At 36.6% G+C, this 20262-nt stretch overlaps 1 pseudogene; it reads left to right on the top strand.

The window, feature by feature from the left end:
* The first annotated feature begins 19160 nt into the window (after positions 1 to 19160).
* LOC124965319 (inhibitor of growth protein 1-like) lies at positions 19161 to 20015 on the top strand (annotated as a pseudogene).
* The last annotated feature ends 247 nt before the right edge of the window (positions 20016 to 20262 follow it).

The following is a 20262-nucleotide window of genomic DNA, read 5'->3' as shown; positions in this document are numbered from 1 at the left end:
ATCAGAAATGTCCAATGTGTCATAAAGGATTTCACTGGGCTAGTCAATGCAGATATAAAACAGACATGTCAGAAGACTCAATTATGGGTCACCTCTGAACCCAAGGTCAAAGGAAGAGGAACCCTTCTCATCTGCTGATGCAGATGCCTCATTCACAGATGTTTCCAGTTCAAACAGAAGATCCTTCCACAAATACTTTTATGCTACTAGAAGGATTAGATTTGATTACTACTGAGGATGCTCAACTCTATCTTCCTGAGGAAGTTTATAAAATTCTTACCCAAACTCAGGGACCTCTACTGAAAGTTAACTTTGGTTTAATTTTGCCCCAGTCTCACAGTGCTAAAGAAGAAAAATCTGTAATTCCTGAAGTGAATGATTCTGATTACACTGGTGTATTATACATTCAAGTTTGGTCTCATATGCCCTTAATTCTCCACAAAGGATCCTCTATAGCTCAATTAATTGTCATTCCTTATTTTACTGCCCAACAACCCCTAAATGAAAGAGGAAATAAAGGATTTGGTTCCAGTATTACAGGAGCATGTATAGCTTTAAATTCAAATAGATGAAAATTAATCCTGTGTTTAAATGAGCAGTCAATCACAGGGTTATTGGACACTAGTGCTGACACCAGTTATACCTGTCTCAATGTAGAAGAAAAAGTATACCCAAATTTCCATCATATTGACTTAGGACCAGACTTCCTACAAGACTCCCAGAGAGCAAGAAATAAAATCAAGAATCAATAAATAGGATGGATTCAAACTATAAAGCTCTTCCTCAGCAAAAACAAGAATGTGAAAAGAGACCCTATGGAATGGGAGAAAATCTTTTCCACAGGCACTTCAGATAGAGGGCGATTCTCCAAAATTTATGAATAACTTAAAAAATTTTGCAAGAAAAGCACAAAGAACTTAATCAATAATTGGGCTAAGGAACTGCATACTTCACAGAAGAACATAAACAGGTGATTCACAAACATATGAAAAAAGTGTTCATCATCTCTAGTAATTAGAGTAATGCAAAGATTTTATCTTACTCCAATTAAAATGACTATTGTAAAGAACACAAGCAATATGTGTTGGAGTGGATGTGGGGAAAAAGGCACACTCATACATTGCTGGTGGAGTTGCAAATTGGTGCAGTCACTCTGGATAGCAGTATGGAGATTCCTCAGAAAATTTGGAATGGGCCCACTTTTTGATCCAGCTATCCCACTCCTCAGTATATGCCCCAAAGACTTAAGATCAACATACTAAAGTGGCATAGCCAGAGCAATGTTTACAGCTGCTCTATTCACAATAGCTAGATTGTGGAAACCATGTAGATGCCATTCAGTAGATTAATGAATAAACAAACTGTAGTATATATATACAGTGGATTATTACTTACTTTTAAGAGAGAATATAATGGCATTTGCAGTTAAAAGAATGGCATTGGAAAATATTATGCTAAGTAAAATAAACCAACCCCCCCCCAAAAAAAAGGGTAAATATTTTCTCTGAAAATGGGATGGTAGTGGGTGGGGGGAAAGAGAGTTAACTGAGACAGACATCATTACCCTGTGTACATATATGATTTCATGAATGGTGTTAATCTACATTGTGTACTACCATATAAATGAAAAGTTGTACCCCACTTATTTACAATGAATAAAAATGCAGTCTGTAAAAATTAAAATTAAAACAAAACAAAAAAGTGAACATTCTAAACTTGTACATCTACCTTTAAAAATCTGGGACATATGCCAGGCAGAGTGGTGCCTGTCTATTATCCCAGAGACTTGAAGGACTGAGACTGGAGGACAGCAAATTCAAGACCAGTCTCAGCAACTAAATGAGTTCCTATGAAACCAACTTATATACTACCTCAAAGTTGTAATAAAAGGGGCTGGAGATGTAGCTCAGTGGTTGATTACCCATCATTTCCATCCTCACTATCAAAAAATATGAGGAATTTATTCTAAAAGACCAAGAGTTACAGGACTGTTACTCCATGAGCACTGATGCATTTTTCTTTTAAAAATGAGCTGTGCTTGTCTCCTACTTTCCAGAATAAGAAGTTGAGAATAATAAACTTAAGTAGAGAAAAGAGGGTTTGCAAAAAAATGATAATGTGCAATTAGAATGATCACTAAACTCACTAATATTTTTCCACTTGTTACAATGTAGAGCCTAGGTATTCCTGTTGTAGTCCATGAACCATCCAATTCACCTGAAAGAACTGAATGCACATTCTCAGGCTTGACCTGGGCCTACTGAATCCAGTCTGTACTTTAACAAGATATCCAAGAGATTCCTATGTAAGTTAAAATTTGACAGTCACTAAAAATTCCTTAATAAGCATGATAAACATCACTCTCCTGTGTCCTTTCTTCCTCTCTGTCTTAATTCCTCTTATGGATCATGAGATTAAAATGAAAGTTTTTCTAAATAATAGATTTATACATTTATATTTAAGAAAAAGCTGCAGCTTTCTAAAAAATTAATAGAACCACCTATTTGTAAGTTGATACATTCTGTTCCATCATTACAGATGTGGAACACCTATAAAATCTTAAATTGTTCAACAAACATACCACTTGTGTTAACTTTGAGAGAATATGTGATTAGTATGTTCACAGATTTGAATACTTAGGACTTAATGGACTAAAAATCAAAATCATCTTTATGAAAGACATGGAAAATATTAATATTTATATAACTAGCTTTTCATCAATTAGAAAATAGATTAATGACTTCTATAGAAATAAACAAAGAAGATGAACAGGCAACTCTAAAAAAATAAAAAGAGAAATCAATGTTTCAAAAAGGGACAGAGAAATTGAGCCATTCAAAAATGAAAATGAAAGTCATAATGGACTTCCTTCATATTATCACTGAATAGGATCCAAGAAGTTCACCCAGAATGGAAATAGCAATCGCAACTTGACCCTGGCAAGTTCTTGACTTGCACAATAAAAAGGAATTTCATGGTATATCAGAAGATGCATAAATATTTATTTAGAAATACAAGGTGATTATATAGAAAAGTAAATAAGAGTTGAATATACACTCCAGGGGAGAAGGAGTGCAGGGTCTTGAGACTGAGACTCATTTTAGAGGTAATTGGCATATCTTTTTAAAAGAAATTTTGTGGATAGTGAACATGAGAAGTGACAAGGAGTAGCAGGGCAAGGGCATATCTGTCTGTTGAGCTCAACACTTAATTATGGACCATGGGGTCTGTTACAGTTGTCTGCTCCTCTCAGGGTCTTTATGTTGATGTCATACAGTCAACACATAATGTGTAGAAAATACTAATGAATATCTAATGATATTTTTCCCTTCACTTTATTTAGTCTAAGGGAAACATTATGAAAACTAGCAATAAATATGAACATTAATTTGATTCACAATACTCTAAGATTCAAGTTCTCTTAAACAATTTATTTCTGGAGGAGAATAATCTTGGGGAGTAAACATGAGGGTGCTCATAGCAGCTTCTCAGATTTAAATTTGCTGTTTCTTTGTTGGTTTCTTTCTACCTATCCTTGTTTATTCTGCCTCTATCTCATGGGACATGGAATCATGTTTTTCTGTTCTTATAAAAGTTCAAATGTGAATATATATTTTATAGTAAACTATTATAGTGTTTTTTAAAAAAAGCAGGTGGTGATGAATCTAATAAGTCACTTGTTACCTAACTCATTAAGAAATGTCCCTAATGGATTCTCAGTAGGTTCTCTGAGAAAAATAATCCCCAAAATCATTAGAAGGCAAGTTAAAACATGAATGTGTCCACAAGGGAATATTGTGCATTTTTCATGTGCAAACAAAAGTCCCCATTTCCCATCCTGGGGTGGGGGTGTTACTTACACCTGGACCTGTAAGCTTCTCCTGATGAGACCTCTCCCCTCTGGATACTTCAGTGTTTTGCTCTCAGATCCCTGCCAATATCTAATTCCAAACTTACCATCAGCACAACACTAAACTGGTGAACAGAAACTGTAGGAGTAAAACCAGCAGGCTATGGTTTAGTGGGTCTTTCAGGTGATTCCACAGTGATTTGAGTTTGATCACCAATGGTGGAAATAAATTGTTTTCATTTTCAATTGTTAGGACCTGATTATCAGACACTTTTTTCCAGTCCTGGTGCCAGGCATGAGAGAAACAAATACAGTAATTTTATCACAAACAATAATACTTCCTGGACATATGAGGAGTAATCTTCAGCCTTGAGGAACTAGAAAAAATATTCCAAGAAAGTAATGTCTAAAATGAGACCTATAGAATAAATAAGAGGAAATCAATAGCCTGGACAAAGGGTTTCCCTGGTGAAGGGAATGCCACATTCAAAGCGAAGTTTGAATTTTAACATAAAAAAACAGAGTACCATGAAGGCTTTTAAATAGGGAATTACCCCATACAAACATCTTTAGAAGTGCATTCAGACAATGTACTGGGTTGTGGCTAGGCATGAGTGGAAACCAGAAGAGGTAATAGAAGATGATTGCTGCAGTTTAATTAAGAAATTACAGTGGCATCTTGCATAGCAGAGAAGCAGTCCCTGAAGGAGCTGTTTAGGAATAGGATGTGCATGATTTGGATCTGCAATGTTCTGCAAAACCTCTCAAAGTTCCCTGTACAATAATGTTCAGAGGGAGGCTTTTCAGGAAGTGGTTGGATTATGAGGACTGTAATCTCACCAATGGATTAATAAAAGACAATCTGGGGATGTGTCTTAGTGTTTAATCATCCCTGGGTTCATTTCCAGGTTCAAAAAAATAATTTATGATGAATTTAGATAAATTTTTGTATAGAAAATGAAAAGGAGAAGGTAAATATGAAATGTACATACTATACATTTTAATTCTACACACATGAAAAATTCAAAAAATTGATATAATATGAGTTACAGAAGGTCATAAATTTTCTAAAATATTTCAAATTATTATGCATTCTTTCCTTGGTTTATTTCTTCTCATAAATCATAAATAGGAATTCAAAACTATTATAAAAAACAAAGAAATAGCTTTCCACTCTAGCAAGACTAAGCCTCTTCTGTTACAGCATTTGCAATTAAGTTGGGGTTTCAGTGGGCATCGGTAGATAGATACACATGCAAAAGTTAGTTATTAATTCTCTTTGAAATATCTTTCCATCGAGGAAATGAGAATTAATAGAATTAGCCAAGGTAATTTTTAGAAGGGGGTAAGTAGGTTGCTTTCAACTTAAGGATGTAGATGTTTTTATTATTATTATTATTATTATTACTATTATTATAGCTACTCTGTAGGAAATGCTCTATGTGATCTCAAAACTCAGTATTATAAAACATGATTACAAATAAGTACGTCTTTCAAATACAATGCCTTCTAAAACCAAGAAAGTATAGAAAACATCATCCTTAGGAATGATAGATGTAATGGACTGAAAAGTGATTTTCTAAAAAACATCAAAGTATCATTTATATTCTTGGCTAAATATATTATATTGTTCTTTGTCCAATTAGCCTGGCCCAACTATTTCCCACATTCACTAATAGCAATATATGGTTGCAAGGCAATTTTTTGCTCTAAATTTTACTTTTTCATGTTATCTTCAAAGTCCCCTATAAGAAGCACTCACATCATAGGCATATTTATTACTTGTAAATTTTTCTGTTTTCAGAAACTATGCCAATTACTGTTAACAAACACTGTGTTTATATACCAAACAGAAACAGCCTGCCCTTGATTCCCAGAAAATCACCCTTATTGAGTGAATTTCTGTTTATAGACACTGTGCAGAATGTTAGCATGTACAAGACTAAAAAGAGTGAAAACTTTATTAACCTTCTAAAGTAGGGATCAAGAGATCTTTGATTAATTTTTTTAACTGGAGTAAAATGAGAAAAGCAACCAGTTTACATAACAACTGATCTAAAATTGATCAACATTGATCCTCAAGATCTACATCTAAATAAATTCTACTGAAAGACCTTTCCTTGGATATTTAAATGTGATGTGTTCTTTGTTGTATACTAAAAAGGAAAAGAAATGGTGATATGATTTTGCCACAAATATTTGGTAAACTTGGAGTTTTTTTAGAATTTGTAAAATTCATTAACTTAAAACCCATTCTAAATATTTTCATTATATTTTACAGTTCACTAAAAAAATACATTGATTTTACAATTTTGCACTCTTCAATGTAGCTGAATTTTTTGATTTATAATACCTTTGACCCGTTCATACATGTTTGTGTTTTTTTTTAACCAATGGATGTTTGGTTCTTATGCATTTGTACATGTCCTCATCATTTTTCTTCTCATTTTTTCTTTTTTTTTCAATTTTCTTTTTTATTAAGGTTTAAATGGCTCTTAAGTGATTCAGTGCAAGAATTAGCTGATACTTTTATTTTATGACCCAAATGATCATTTTATACCTCAATTATACCTTAGTTCATTGCTTGTAGCTGTATAGACTAATCACTTAATTACTTTATTGTATGCACATATTCTCTTCAATTTCCCCAATAGGGGATTTTAGTAGATAATTTGGAATAATTATTGTCTTGAATTAAACAAGTATTATCCAATAAAATTTTCTGCACTTCTTTTCCCACTGCCTTCTTAGAAATCAATCCATCTCCCCACCACCAAAAAAATAAGCTAATGAAATAAATACAGTTCTAATTTTTTCCATATATGTTGAATTAATCTTATGTAACTCAGTAATTGAGAAATTCAAGCATGTAGGGGGGATATTATATTTTTGTCTAGTTTGTCAACATACAGTTTCTGGTTTTCTATCCAAAAACTAATTTTGAGACATCTCTGATGGTGTTTCAATGCTATTTTTAGAATTTTATATTAGAATGTGTTCACATGAATTGAGTAACTTTCAATAGTGATACATGCATGATTTTTACCATATTATTCTCTGGCACATTGCCAAGCGCTGCAATGATTTAAAAATCATTATCTTGTAGATTTAGTGTCTTGCAAATAAAATAGATTTCTTCAGAAAAGTAACCTATGTATAGGCATTCTTTAATTCCCAGTCAGGGCCTTTTCTACTGCATTTTTCATGTTAGATTCAGTTGACACTTATTATCCACCTCTCATAGTAGTTGATGCTGTTTTGATGCAGTTCTGTGCTCTCATAATTGTCTGGTTACATTTCTGGATGGCACAAGGTGCAAATGCTATGAACATGTACTTCAGGTAAAACCTAGAACAGCAATTTGCTGCCGTGATTAAACCAGGGAATAGGTACAAAAAATCTACTCTAGTTTCTGTGCCAATGTCAACTGATGGATAATGTTCAGCAGATGGCACCAGAGACACTGCAAGAGAAGAATTCTGCTTCTGTTTAGGTCATTGCTTGAAGGTGTCTCCAGCACCAGTCTCCTGCTCTGCACCACATCCCACAGCTTCTTATGCACACTCCCTCCTGAGCTTACAAGTCTGTAGAACACAGGTCCTGCTGAAAAACCTTCCATAAACATGTGCCCCTAGTACCAGAGAGGGTGACATTCTAGCAAATTCCATCAGCATGCCTTCTCTGCTGTCCAGTAGTCATAGACAAGTCCTCTCTGATGAGGCCTACATCTCAAACCTTGTGTGAGCTGTTTGCTTGGTTACTCAATCACAGCCCTACAAGCACAGGGTACACTGGCATCGATTACTATTATTTTTTACAGCTCTCTTTACTTCATACTAGGAAACAGCCTGTGATAGTAATTCTTTACATTAAACATTCTCTGTTCTCATTACTGTGTGACTTCCCTTTCCTCACTGGACCCAGAGTAGCAGAATCCTAAACACCACCAGAAAGACAGTGGTTGGCAATAAAATGATCTGAAAATGCAATGTGAAGCTTGCTAAGTCAAAGCATTCATACTCCCCTGAATTTGACTTTAACTGCTACTTGCACAAATACTCCCTTCCTTTTGGAGAGAAAAGGGGCATTTGTCTTACTTTCTTGGAAAAATTTTAAACAATTATCAGCAGGTATCCTCTGTTAAAAAATTATCTATTCTGATCTCAAAGAAGTCACATGCCGACAGTGACTAACAGTACTGAGCACAACAATTACCAAAACTGCCATCCTTATGTTCTTGACCTGGAAATTTACCCAACAGTCAAAGTTTTAGAAAGGAGGATGCTTCCAGGATTTCAACTACTGCAAGCAACTTGAATAGTTTTTAACTGAAGCACATGATCTTTCTGGTATCCCTGTTTCTCCTCTATAGACCTCTACAATTGTTAAAACACATAGAAAGGGATTAAAAAAATCTATTAACAAATTCCTTAAACTTAATCACATAGGCATGATAGGCAGGCTAAATACAGAAATCCAAAAAGACAGGGAAATTCCTAAAAAAAAAATTCAAGGGCTGAAATTAGTAAGGGTTATGTTTTCTTGTCAGTAATATTTCAAGTTGAAGAGAATAAGATAATTAAAAAGAAATCTGAGGGGAAAAAGTAATCCCAGGATTGTAGGAGCACAGGATGAAAACCAAATATATAAGCAGGCATTAAGGGATTCATTTAATTTGTTATATCACTTTTTCATCAGAAAAAACAATTTTGGAATAAAGTAACAGTAAATGACACTAAATAAACCACACACTTTTGTTACTGTGATAACATATAACAAAATGAACACCATGGAACCTGTGCGAGGATACACTGGACTCATCAGCATAATCCACAATACTCTTCCTACCTTACAGTAAGCTGGTTAGCAACCATACTTCATCTGCAATCTTAATTTATCTTTTCCAAGTGGTCACACATTCACTTTTGGGGATTAGTACATGGACCTATTGGGGGAAGGAAGTTGCATTGTTTACCTACCAGACTACCTAAACTATTTGTTCTCTACTCTTGAGTGGAACACTGCTCTGCATGGGGAAACAAATATAATTTATCTTAAGTAAGTACACTAACTGACAAAATTTATCCCTCTGTCTCCCATTTCTCATTCAGGATACAGGTGAAGAATTGAAGATCCTGCAAGCATGGGTAGCAATAAACATGCTTTTATTATTGCTTAATGAAACCTGGAATTCATTTTTGCTTATACATAATGCATGGTCATACTCTTAAAATGGACTAAAGTCCTCTAACTGAAATAACAAGTACACCAGAAATAAACTGTACAAAAACATGAAAGCCCTGACTCTCAATTTTACTTAAGTACCAATGTGAAACACAATACACCATCACCTTTTTGTATAATTGTCAAGCCGTGACAACATACTGTTCCCATTTTAAAAATTCTGCATTTCTGATATCTTGGAGCACTGTGAGAAATTGTTCCTAAACATAAACTTCAAGCTTGAAACTGCTTAGGGCTCATTCTAATTACTGAACTAACTTTTTGGATAGTGAAAAGATACCAAAAGGGTTTATTTAGTGTCTTTACAAAAATTCAGTACTGCATGAGTAAAGATCCTGTACAAGACAGTTGTCCACATATTTTCTTAGCTGTATGCAGGCACTAGGTTATATGTAGCAGATTCAAAATTCTGAAAATGTTAATATATTGAGATTCCAATTTGCTTCAAAAGGAAACATCTTTTAAAAATAAGAAATCTCCCTGGAGGAAAATGCTTTTTTTTGTATCACTTAAAATAAATGAGAAGATTTACTAGACCAAACACACACACACACACACACACACACACAAATATTTAGGAGCAGGACTGATTTTAATAATGTTCCCTATTAACAGAAGGCATCAAAGGGTTAGAAAACAAGCAGACACTGACCTTTACAAACTAAAAGAGCAATAAGAAAAAGTTCCAAAAGCCAGCATATTTATTGAGATCTGAATTCATAACATTTAACACACCACTGACCAAAAACCTTTCTATTGACTTACTTAATTTTTGAATCAAATTAAATAATAAACATATTCAAATTTAGTATTTTTATAATCAAGTACAATGAAGAGTTAAAGGACAGCTGGGCATGGTGGCACATGCCTGTATTACCAGTGACTCTGGAGGCTGATGAAGGAGGATCATAGTTCAAAGGTACCCTCAGCAAAAGTAAGGTGCTAGTAAGCAACTCAGTGATATCCTGCTTTTAAAAAATACAAAATAGGGCTGGGTATGTGGCTCAGTAATTAATTACCCCTGAGATCTATCCCCAGCACGACCCCCTCAAAGAAAAAAAGATATGAAAGGAATGAATAGACAGGTAACTGGTGTTCAAATTGCAAAGATTAAAACCAACTAATCAAAGTCTTTCTATAGTACATTGGTTGTAATTCAAACACTTCTTGCTGGCTCAAAGTTACTATGAAGAACAGTAGCAATGATGGTATGTCAGGAACACCTCATGGGCTGGGGCTGAGTGGTAGAGCACTCGTCTGGTGTGAGTGGCACCATGGGTTTAATCCCCAGCACCACCAAAAAAGAAAGGAACACCTCAGAATTCATAGACACAGTATTAATACTCCAATGGTTAAAAATTCAAACTTTAGTCATTTCTCATTTCTTCTTTGTGTGGTCAGATGATTCAAAACTCCTACTTTTTTATCTATACTGTATGAAGTCTTATCTGGATCAGCCTCTTCTGGACTATGAAACAACTATTTTCCTTGTTATTTGAGGTTCCTCCTCTTATTTTTTAACTCCTTCCACTCACTGTTTACAATACTGATAAATGAGGTATGACTGGTCCACACTGACCTCTGCTTAAATACATATGACTGCTGTGTGAGGTGCCTCAGTTTCTGCAGCCAAGTAAGTAATCTCATAATCTCTGTAAAAAACAGCACACAAAATAGCATTGCCTTTATTATTGATTATTAAAGCAACTATAAAACAGTATATAAAGCTTTGGGATGTTTCCAGTACATTAATGCATTTACATCTTCAAAAAATTTATGTACACAGTATTATTTTCAATGGTGGAATTTTAAAAAAAAGATATTAATTTAACTTGTTCAAACCTTTATAGCTACAAGGAACCAAAACAAGTTGAGGTTTAGGTGCATCTCACACAAAACTCTACGTCCATAAGCACTGTAGATCACTGAGTATAATATAATCATTATTTTACAGAAAACAGAAAAGATTAATAAAAATGCAGTCATTTTGTGTCTGAGATCATGTATCCCATCATGTATAAAATGAGAATAATACTTACCTGCCTCTTTAAAAACTTGAAGATGTTGTAACACCAAAGATATAAGGGTCTAAACATACTGCCTGGAAAATCCAGAAAGCATCACTGTTATGGTTTAGATATTAACTGTCCCCCCTAAAAGCTCATGTATGAATCATGCAAGGAAGTTTAGGGGTAAAATGACTGGGTTATGAGAACCTTAACTTGATCAGTGTGTCAGTCCCTGATAGGGGCTAACTGGGTGGTACTGTAGGAAGGTAGGATATATATGGCTAGAAGTGGGTCCCTGGCCATGACTTTGGAGTCTATCTTGTCTGCAGTGATGGAAATGGTCTCTCTCTGTTTCCTGGTGTAGGGCCCTGGCTGTTTTCCTCCTCCATGTCCTTCTGCCATGAGGTCCTGCCTCACATTGGGCCCACAGCAATAGAGTCAGCCATCAATGGACTGAGAACTCTGAAGTTGGGAGTTCAAATAGCCTTTTTCTCCTATAAATTTGCTCTTTTCCACAAGCAAGATCACAAGAGCAGAAAAAGCTGACTAAAACAACTCATTAAGAAATATCAGGAGTTCTCCTGAAGCAATAGAGGCTATGTCATTTACATAGTATTCTAAATGAATGGTTCCTTCTGAGCTGTGTACCAGATGTCCAGATGTATATGTATATAAATATATGACTTATGATAGTGGTATGACTGACATTCATTTTATTAAGTGTTATACAGATACAATAAAATCAGTGATGATGATAAGTCCCTGTCAAGAAAAAGCAAACTTACTGTTCATCATAAACAATGAGGTTGTTCAACTATTATAAATCCATGCTTATTCCTTCCCTTCTTTTCCTTGAAAGCCAAATCAATGGCATGAAAAGCATAATACAGAAATAGATAATAGTATAGTAAAGTAGAGTATAATACAGTTTTAAATGAATATAGAATTTCCTATATCCATTTCTAGTTATTGTTGTTTCATGAAAGAAGAAAGTTCAAACACTCTATTCAAAGGGAAAAGTCAATCCTATTAAAATATTTTTAGAGTATTTAAAGAAAACTTCTCAGAATGGGATTTATAATGCATTTTAACTCACTATGTACCCTGTAGTCTTTTTCTTGAAAACAGATTTGCAGTGACTTCCTTTATGTGTTCCAAAATTTACTCTTATATTTGAGTATGAAAATGAAACAGGATTTTAAAATCCACTCTAGTAATCAAAAGACAAAGAATGAAAACATGAGAGTTCAGAGTAAAATGACTTTCAGGTATCACAAGAATAAAATAAGCAATCATTCTAAACATTGTAAACAAAAGACTTTTGTACTAGTCTTTTAAACTATGACATTTCTAAATATTTTCTTCTACTAACTTAAGACCTTGCTTTTGTTTTTTCCAGTATTGGAATTGAACCCAGGGCCTTGATCATTCTAAGCCAGACTTTATACCAGTTATACCCCCAAAGCTTAGTATTTTAATGATTGACTACCAAGATACAATGACACTTATCACAACAAAAGTTCTACACTATTTATCAACAGGCAGTTATAGAGATATACTGACTGATCCAGCTGAGGTTTCCTTAACCAACAGTTTAAGCACCAAGTTGTCAGTCATTTATGTGCAGAAATTCCCTGACATGTTAAGTCAAGGCTTTTTCACAACCTGGGTTACTAAAGTGCAAGTTGCTAGGCCTACAAAATTCAGTTAGTCATATTTTTCATAGTTCTATCACTAAATCTACTTGTTACATGGCAGTAGGATTTTAAGCCAGTTTTGATCATGCTGATGATTTTATTAAAACAGAATTAAAGGATATACCACCACTGGGTGGTAACATTGCTGATAATCTGTCTCTTCCTCAAACTTTAAAGTCTTTCTACAGTGAATTCCTTCTGCTATTGTAGGGGAAAAATCAAAAACCAAATAAATGACCTTATATTTGGTACATTTACAACATTTATTACAAATTAAGGGATCAAAAGAGAATCACAGTGGTTCATAAATGGGTAAGCACAAGACCTCTTTAAAAAAATATCTAAGTCACACTGGATCAATTTTAGACAGAACATAAATACCACTCTCAAAAGAAGTAGCATAGTACATAAATACCTGAAAACTAATTTTTGAGGCCTATCAGAAAAACATTCAAATCCCCTATTACTATTTTGAAAAATACACAGCTTGGGAAAATGACAGACATAACCTAATCAACCATCTATCAGAAGCTAAGTAGCTATTACAATTGACAAAGCAATACTCTATTTATAGTATCCATTATCAGGAGTCAAAGAACGTAAGTTTACCTTTTGTCCCATCATCATTTTATATCACTTTTTTCAATAACATTCTGACTTTTATCATTCCCACCAGTTATTTTCAAGAGAATTCTGAAGTTCTTAAGACCAGGCAAACATATTGTTTTTGTTTATATTTAAATGGCTGAAAGGACATGCACCAAATGGAGAAACCATTACTCTGGCAATCCATAAGGAACAGACAAGAATGGGAAGCCCTGCAGGAGAAATTTGATTAACTTCAATTATTTTAGTAGTTTAAATCTCATCTTAAACATATAATTTTATATTTAAAAATGGTAATGACCATATAAAATTAAATATGTTGCATTGGATGCCATGACACTTTCTTCTAGATGATACTTGGGAAATTTACCTTATCCACAAACAGGTATTCCATGTTAAATGCACTATTACAAGCTAAATTACTCAGGTTTTTATTGCCATAACAAAATGCCTTGGCTAGGCTAACTATAAAGGAAAGAGCTTTATTTAGCCCACAGTTTTGGATATTCAACTGCACAGCACTGGCATCAGTTCACTTATAGTGAAGGCTTTCTTGGCAGTATCACATCATGGCAGATGGCAGTGGTGGTACCCATTTAGGAAAAGAAACTACATCCCAAAAACCAGGAAGTCAAAGAGTATGGAGGGGTCAGGCTAAGGTTTTTATAATCACTCACTAATAAGAAAGCATTTCAAGAATTAACCCTTTATAGACCTTACCAAGGGGTTACATGAAAACTAACTCAGTGTCTTATTCTCAGGCTCTCCCCCTTCTACCACACTTTCTGTTTTTTTTTTTTTATCTTAACAAAAACAGAACTATCAGGGAACAGATTCATTATGTCATTTCACAAATTAGCTTTTAAATAAGAGTCTAGTACTGTGCATTGGGACTTAATAAATTTTGTGTTCACTTCTCTAAGAAAGAAAAAATTCCCAGTAGATTTTAAACTCTGGAGATCAACCCTGATGATTTAAAAAAAAATTCATAGGACAAAAAATAGTTGATTTGATTCAGACTAGTCATGAATACATGTCTCCAAAAGGATATTGCAGTCAAACTGGAAAATACACTTTCAATTCCTTTCCATCAGCAATAAGATAGCTCTTAATTTTTGAAAAGACACAAAAAAGCAATATTTCCCCAGGTTTATCCCCATCCAGAGCTAAAAGTCAGCAGTCTTAATATACTGTATAGAGATTTTGCTTTGCCTGAAACCACTATAAAACCCACTAAAAACCAAAATAAGCTAAGAGATAATCAGTAGCAGATATGCTACTTAGATATGACTAATTGTCATCATGAACTGCCAATAAAAGTTTAAATCTTTTACTGTCTAGGTTTCTTCTCAAGTACATATTGGTCATACTATATTAACTTCAGTATTTTCCTTACTTTTTTATACTACACAATTGTCACATCTGCTAAAGACCTAAAAAAATAAAATAAAATACTGTATCATGACACATCTTATTGATGCATTTTAAGAGAATGTTAAAAGACCAAAAATTAAATAAGCAATTTCAAACTTTCTGTACTTTTTAGGGTCCTCTTTGTGTTCTCTTGAACACACTAGTGTATTTTAAGTTCAACTGGATCCATTAAAATAATGCTTAATGATATTATCCAAGTTGTAAAAATTAAACAGCTGTGAAAGCTACAATTTTAAATTTACCATAACATAGAATGGTGACTAAAGCAACACTATCTCTCACCTTTTTGGTTAACAGCATAAAAACAAGTTTAATATTTTAATAATACATTACCAGAAACTTTATTGTTTTGTTTTGTTTTTTGCGGTACTGGGGATCGAACTCAGGGCCTTGTGCTTGTGAGGCAAGCACTCTACCAGCTGAGCTATCTCCCCAGCCCTACCAGAAACTTTATATAAAAAGATACTATTTTAGTTTCTGGCTATTTATCATTTAGACAATTTTCAGTGCACATTATTATTTGCATCACTATATTACCATTTTAAAGAAAAAACTAAGATGAACAGTTCTGTAAGGCAATTTGTATAAATTGTCACATCTGCTAAAAAGGAAGAACAAGGAAAAGCAATTCAAGTTCTTGGATTAAGTACACATGGGTATATGCAGATATCATTATTAATAAAGCAATGGAACCTTCAGCAATTTAATCTCTCAAAGCCTATTTATTAATCTACAGTATTGGGGAAATTCTACTGCTTTTGGTGTTATGGGAAAGCTACTATTATCAAGAACAAGAACTAAAATGTTATGGGTGTTGTGAATATTTTCAAGCACAGTTCCCACATAAAATGCTACACAATTTAGCCTAAGATCTCAGAATACATGCTTAGATGCAGACTGCTTATGATTTTCTCAGTTCTGTTTCCCTTGAAATTTCAGAAAACTAGCACCAAGATAAAAACAACAGTACATCTTTAGAAGGCACAATATAGTGATTAAACCAGCTGTCTGTGCACAAAATACAGAATTCAACAGGGATTTGTTTCCTGCCTTAATCGTAAGCAATATAGTAACATCCTTCCACTTCTGCTAAACTCCCTATGGTTACTTTTCAAAATATTTAAACCAGGTGCTTCTCCCACTCCACTCCCTAATAAAAGCTCTGGGCCACTTGTTTTCTGCTTTACCTTTCTTTCACAAATTGGCCACTTTATATTCAAGGAATTAAATGATTTCTTCTGACCATATGGTAAATTTATTTAGAAAAAATTAAACTCTTTAGTAACCATTTTTATGAAATAATTCAGTCACACATAAGCTAAACTTTAAGATTTGTGTAAACACATTACTCAGCCTGTTTTATATAAAAGTATCACATCTGGCCTTGGACATTCTGAAGGTTCACCATGTTATGTTTCAAAATATTGGTCTTTTAAAAGCAACTGATAATTGAAAATTTATAAACCATGTTCATCAATAAAAAATAACTACACAATTGTACAGCTTTTAAAGAGATGAGGCATGTTAATAAAATTGAGGGATATTTGTGATGTATTATTGGCCGATAAAATAATATACTATATATGAAAAAAATATATACTATACATGAAAAAGAAACCCTGAATGACTATATACACTTCAAATCTGTTTACCCATTAAAAAAGGAAATATCACAGGCTGGGGGGAAGGGGAGAGGCAGGTGATTCATTTTTTGGCAGCTTCATTTGTTCTTAAAGAACAATTGGTACTTTGAAATTACGTAGAAAAAATTCTCTTCTTAAAAATGTACTCCTAAGGGCTGGGGAGATAGCTCACTTGGTAGAGTGCTTGTGCTGCAAGCACAAGGCCCTGAGTTTGATCCCCAGTACCGCAAAAATAAAATAAAATAAAATAAAAATATACTCCTCCCTTCCCCAAATTCTTCTGATTTGTTCAAAACATAGTTATGATTTCTCAAAAATAAAAACAGGAAACAAGTAGTAACTGAAAGGAAAATCATGAGTTCTACTCCTGGGTCTTCCCTAGGATGGTGTTTAAAGCATCCCAAGCAACAGGACAGGCATAGCACTGCCCACCAACAGAATTACACTCACTCACACAAGCAGAAAAAGGAAGAAAATGTCAGTTCCTGCTCTCATGTCTTGAATCCCTCTCCAGCCTCAGGCACCCAGAGCCCTAGGTAGTTTGGATTATTTTCCTTCAAAAACAAAAGAGCAGGACTGGGATGTGGCTCAGTGTTAGAATGCTTGCCTAGCATGTGTGAGGCCCTGGGTTGGATTCTCAGCATAGAAATAAACTTGTTAATAAAACAAAGGTGCATCAACAACTAAAAACACATTAAAAACAAAACCAAACCCAAATGAGAGTCACTGGAGGATCTGAAAAGGCTGGGCTGCAGGGGTCTGCCACAACAGTGTTGGGGGTCTCCAGTTAAAGCCAGACTTGGGGACAGGCAATTAGTATAGAAATAGGGGATTGGGTCAAATGAAAGAAATGGAGGCCATGAGAGCCATCTGCCTCTGGAAGTTGGAGACTGCCCCTGGGAGAATGGAATGTCAAGGATCTCCAAAGCACATTGATCACCAAATTTACCTGCTCTTATCAAGGACTTCAGGCAAGGAACTTCTAATTAATGTCCTGGGCCCTTGCCTGACTGAATCACTTTGGCCCTCCCCCTTCCCCCTCCGTTTCTGACTTTTTACATCTCACCTGCAAAACCAAACCTTGTAAAATAGGCAGGAAGGAGAGATAAGGGGGGAGAGAACTGGATAACAAAAAGAGACCTTATCCTATAAAAGATGTAGGGCGTGCTCACTTCGTGGGATTCTAGAACATCAGTCATGGCTCTCTTCTCCCTCCCAGGAGAAGTCTGTATTATTACATTTAAATAAAACCTGATTAATATTCTTCCCTTGATGTTCTTCTCTAATGTTCAAGCTTCAACATTTGAGGAAGCAGAGCTCATCATAGGTAAATGGTGTCACAGTCCCCACCCCAGGCACCAGTCACAGGACCAGCCAAGCACTCAGAGCCTGGCCTTCACCCAGTCCCTGGCCTCCCTGTGTCCAGCCCAGATTTGGGTGCAGCACCTGCCAATCACCTGGAGTCCTTGACCTCCCATCCAGCTATGCCCAGTACCTGAAACCTCCCTGCCCCAATCCCCAACCTCCAGGCCCAGACACCTGACTGTAGTGCTCCTGCTGCTCCAGACACACCCATCTGAGTCTCCCCAGGACAGCAGCCTTCCCTGAGGGCAGGGCAGTTGCCTCACCTGAAGGCGGTGATTGGTCCAGCATGTGATCCAGGCATTGGGACCCTGCCAGCTCTGAAGCAGACAGACACCAATGCTCCAGTGTACACAACACCAATGCCCCCACAGCACCAGGGCCCACAGAGTGTGAAGGCCTAGACCTGAACCAAGTGGCTGCCTATCCCGCCTGGCACCGCCTGAGAGCTGGGCATGCGCAGAAAGCCACGGTGGCCTGGACATACCCCCACGTGGCTTCACGTCTAGAGCCCCAATCCACACAAGGCCTGCTCTGGGGCCCAGAGGCATCCGCCGGAGGAGATCCCAGGAGAGCAAAGCCCTGCCTTGTGCCCTCCTGCCCACATCAGGGCACAACAGAGTGTGTGGGAGCTGCACAGGCCAGGGTGAATCGCTGCAGAGGTCTGGGGATGCAGGCGCCTCAACATTCCCACCATGCCCCAGGGATGGGGCCTCCCAGTGCTGGGTGTTTTCACCATGTTTTTCTGGGTCAGGGAGGATGCTTCAAAAGGGGACTTTCAAGAGACTTTTTTGGAGGGTCCTTGCTGAAGGGTCTAAAGCGTTCAGGGCCTTCCCATGATGGGGTCATTTTAAAGTGTCCCTTTAGGGGACAATTGCTGTGCTGTCCTCCAGGCTGGGCTCCCTTCCCCCTGGTGTGGCAGCGGTCAGCCCTTGGCCCTTGACCCTTTACAGATATGCATGCCTACAAGTTGCCCGCCCACCCCTGAACCATGTCCAGCCAGCAGGGGTCCATCCAGGAGCCCCCTCCACACCACCAGCACCTCCCGGGCAGTGGGGGTCTACTCTACCCCCTGCACCGCCCAGTCAGTGGGATCCATGTATGAGCCTCCTCCACCCCGCATGGCGCTTGGCCAGCAGGGGTCCATCTGGGATCCCCCTCCTCTGTGACCCCTGCCAGTGTGCACTGGGTGTTCTAGGCCTTAGCTGGTGCAGCTGCTGGTCGGGCAGGGCCAGAGAGAGAGATCTGCATTTTGCAGATCTATTTTTAGGGGTTGGGATGCAGGAAGTTGAAATCCTCACCCACTAGCTGAACCATGCTGAATCCTGCCAAAAGAAAGCAGATCCACCTGGTAAACTATGTGGAGGATTACCTGGACTCCATCGAGTCTCTGCCTTTAGACCTACTGAAAAATGTCTTACTGATACAGGAGATGAATGTGAAATGCCAAAACAATCCTGAAAGAATTGAAAGAGCATTATGAGAAGTTGAAAAGAGAGGCAGATGTTACCCAAAATGCTGAGTGCTCCACTGCATCCAGTGAGCCCTGATTTGGAGGCAGGAGCTGGACAATGAGAAAATTCAGATCCCGAGTCTGATGGTAGAGCTGGCAGAAAGCCGGAACAGACAAATGGATGGTAACATGGAACTCTTTGAGGCACCTAAAGAGATCAAGGATACCACTGGCAACAGCTGCAAAGTTGGCCAAGAGAAGGCAAAGAATGAGACAGTTGCACAGGCAGAAAAGCCAAATTACAAGCTTACCCTGCAGCTACTCAACAATGTGAATCAAGTGATGAATGTATCTAATAATAATCATGACCATGATGACATCACCTCAGGAACACCAAAGGAAAAAATAGCAAAGACCTCAAAGAGGAAACAAAGTAAAGACCTTGAAGAAGAGATAGCACTCCACAGGCTCCATGGCCAAAACAGAGAAGAAAACAAACCCTGCAAACCTCTCCAGTGGCTCAAATGAGCCTACATTAGTATCTGTGAATCAGGTGGCCTATGGAGAAATGATACATTGTGAAAATAGCAAGTGACCTGTCAGATGGTTCCACTTCTGCTTGGGACTCAATCCTAAACAAAGGGCAAGTGGTGCTGTACCAAGTGTCAGGCCAGAAATGAGAAAATGATGGACAAAGCTTTGCAGAAATTTTTTTAAAAAAGAAAGCCTATAAGAGGTTTGTGGACATTCACTAGTAGAACAGAATTAGTCAGGTATGTATTGTATTCCCACATATGTCAAGGTGTGTGGATTGTCAAATGTATATTTTCAAGGAATGTTAGAACAGGTGCAGTTCCCTTCTTGGGGAGGGCAGTGATTCTCTCTAACTTTTATTTTCACTGGTACATGTGTAAGAAGACAGTGGACTGTAGATCAACATTTTAGAAACTGCAAATTACCTGTT

The sequence above is a fragment of the Sciurus carolinensis genome, chromosome 15 (genome assembly GCF_902686445.1).
Source record: "Sciurus carolinensis chromosome 15, mSciCar1.2, whole genome shotgun sequence".
Classification (NCBI taxonomy): domain Eukaryota; kingdom Metazoa; phylum Chordata; class Mammalia; order Rodentia; family Sciuridae; genus Sciurus; species Sciurus carolinensis.
This window is presented reverse-complemented; position numbering and strand designations above follow the sequence as displayed.